Source organism: Salmo salar, chromosome ssa01 (assembly GCF_905237065.1).
Source record: "Salmo salar chromosome ssa01, Ssal_v3.1, whole genome shotgun sequence".
NCBI lineage: Eukaryota > Metazoa > Chordata > Actinopteri > Salmoniformes > Salmonidae > Salmo > Salmo salar.
Window position 1 is genome coordinate 162,570,483 of NC_059442.1, and position 2,612 is coordinate 162,573,094.

The window sequence follows — 2,612 nt, forward strand, 5'->3', positions numbered from 1 at the left end:
CGACTGCCCGGATCAGCCAGAGTGGCCCGACTGCCCGGATCAGCCAGAGTGGCCCGACTGCCCGGAGCTGCCAGAGTGGCCCGACTGCCCGGATCAGCCAGAGTGGCCCGACTGCCGGAGCTGCCAGAGTGGCCCGACTGCCCGGGTCTGCCAGATTGTCTCGCCTGCCCGGGTCTGCCAGATTGGCCCGTCTGCCCGGATCAGCCAGAGTGGCCCGACTGCCCGGAGCTGCCAGAGTGGCCCGACTGCCCGGATCAGCCAGAGTGGCCCGACTGCCCGGAGCTGCCAGAGTGGCCCGACTGCCCGGGTCTGCCAGATTGTCCCGCCTGCCCGGGTCTGCCAGATTGGCCCGTCTGCCCGGATCTGCCAGAGTGGCCCGCCTGCCCGGATCTGCCAGAGTGGCCCGCCTGCCCGGTCTGCCAGGGTGCCCCGCCTGTCCTCCGGTCCAGCCCGAGTGGCCCGCCTGTCCTCCGGCCCAGCCCGAGTGGCCCGCCTGTCCGCCGGCCCAGCCCGAGTGGCCCGCCTGTCCTCCGGCCCAGCCCGAGTGGCCCGCCTGTCCTCCGGCCCAGCCAGAGTGGTCCGTCTGCCCGGTGCAGCCATCGGCGCCACCGAAGTGGGCGACGTCGAAGGTGGAGCGAGGTCCACGTCCCGCACCTGAGCCACCTCCAGGATAGGTGGGTTGGGGAGGGAGGGTGTAGCACAGTGCCGTCGTTGACGGCAGCCACCCTCCCTTATTGTTTAGGGGGTATTGTTTATTGGTTTGTTGGGGTATTGGGGATTTTTTTGTGTGTTTTCTTTTTTTAAGGTGCATTCCGGGGTCTGCACCTTTAGGGGGGGGGTACTGTCACGTCCTGACCAGCAGAGGGAGCAATTGTATTAGTTTTGGTCAGGACGTGGCAGAAATGTTTGTGTTACATGTGAGTTGGTTGTTGGACTCCCAATTGAAGGCAGGTGTGTTGAGTTGCCTTTGATTGGGAGTCCTATAAACAGGTATGTGTTTTCCTTTGGGGTTGTGGGTAGTTGTTTTTGCACTGCGTTTTGTGTGCCTGCAAAACTGTTCCTGTCGTCGTGAGTATTGTTTATTGTTTTTCCCTGTGGATGCTTTGCGTGTTTTTATTAAAGAAATATGAGTATCCGCATTCCCGCTGCGCCTTGGTCCATTCCTGACGACAAACCTTACAGTGAGTCAGCATGTTAACTATTGTCCCAACAGTTACACAAACCCCAGAGAGGGATTACTCATCCCAATGATTTTTCTTACTAATAGAGTAGCCTACTGGCACAGTGGTGTGTGTCCTTGACTAGATAGACAGGCAGAGGCTAAGTAATACATAACTAGAGTTAACCAAGTCCTTGCTGTTGATAAGATGGGAACGTTTCTCGATCCTCCTGACCTAACTACAAGTCTGGTCTTGTTCATGATAAGGTCCCTACTTCCAAAAATATCCCCCCAGGGTTCGTACTGAGAGTTAATCTCAAAGCATATCCAGCCACTTGAGACAGAAAGTCCCGCCTCCACAATTCCAGACACACATTACTTATGAATATCAATGATGTAGTAATGAGTTTCCATTTCTAAAAACCCATATCTAAACAGAATCAGAAGGCAGACACTTTTTATTTTAAGCTGTGGAACAGTGAGCTCAGATTCCATCGTTGATTCCCTTTGTGTTAATGTTGGTAACATTGTTGACATTGTTGAAATTCGGCATAATGTTGTTTTGGAGTCTAGACATAAAAATGTGACATTTAATTTGCTTTGTTTTATCAGGAAATATCACTTATTTCAACAAATACTCTTGAACAGGGAATTTTCAGTTAAATTGTTTGCAATCAGAACATCTCTTTAAGGTCAAGGCTACAAACCACTGTACTAGTCGACACTTTACACTGCTGTTAGTAACCATGCTGCAGAAAAAACATAGTCCATTGGGATATACTCCAAGTTGACACTCCATGACCAGCAGTAAGCTCATCAATCACAATAACCCTTTACATCTTGCTCTCTTAGGTAAGATGTAAAGTCATGGTCATGGTAACTATCTTCAACTCCACTATGAATGTTGTTGAACAAACACCAAGAACAAAACACACTTAAAGGAATATAGTTTGCTTTACCATGCCAATGACTGCACCTCTTCTTCCTTGGCTTTATATTCAAAGACCCTCCCCCTTAGACTCAGTCCTCCAAAAAATGTAGGGTGATACTTTAAAAGAAAGGGAATATAATGTATGCTTGTACCTTTAAGCAATTAATCAAGTTCAATAATGAAATTGATGAGCGAGATTATGAGGCAATCATTATAAATGTAACCATGTACAAATGTGGACTACAGTCCTGTCATAATAAATATTTATTATGAAGGCTATATAATACATCTACGAAATTCATGCCTAGAATTAGAAAATGGTACTAGTTGTTATATAGATAGGCCTTGGATGAGCAGTAATAATGTAGTGCGTCAGTGTAGCGGTAGCCTAGCGTGTAGTCTGCTGTGGTCGCTCTCTCTCTCTCTCTCTCTCTCTCTCTCTCTCTCTCTCTCTCTCTCTCTTTTGCACACGCACACACACACACACACACACACACACGAATCGGCACGCCCCTTTTAAAT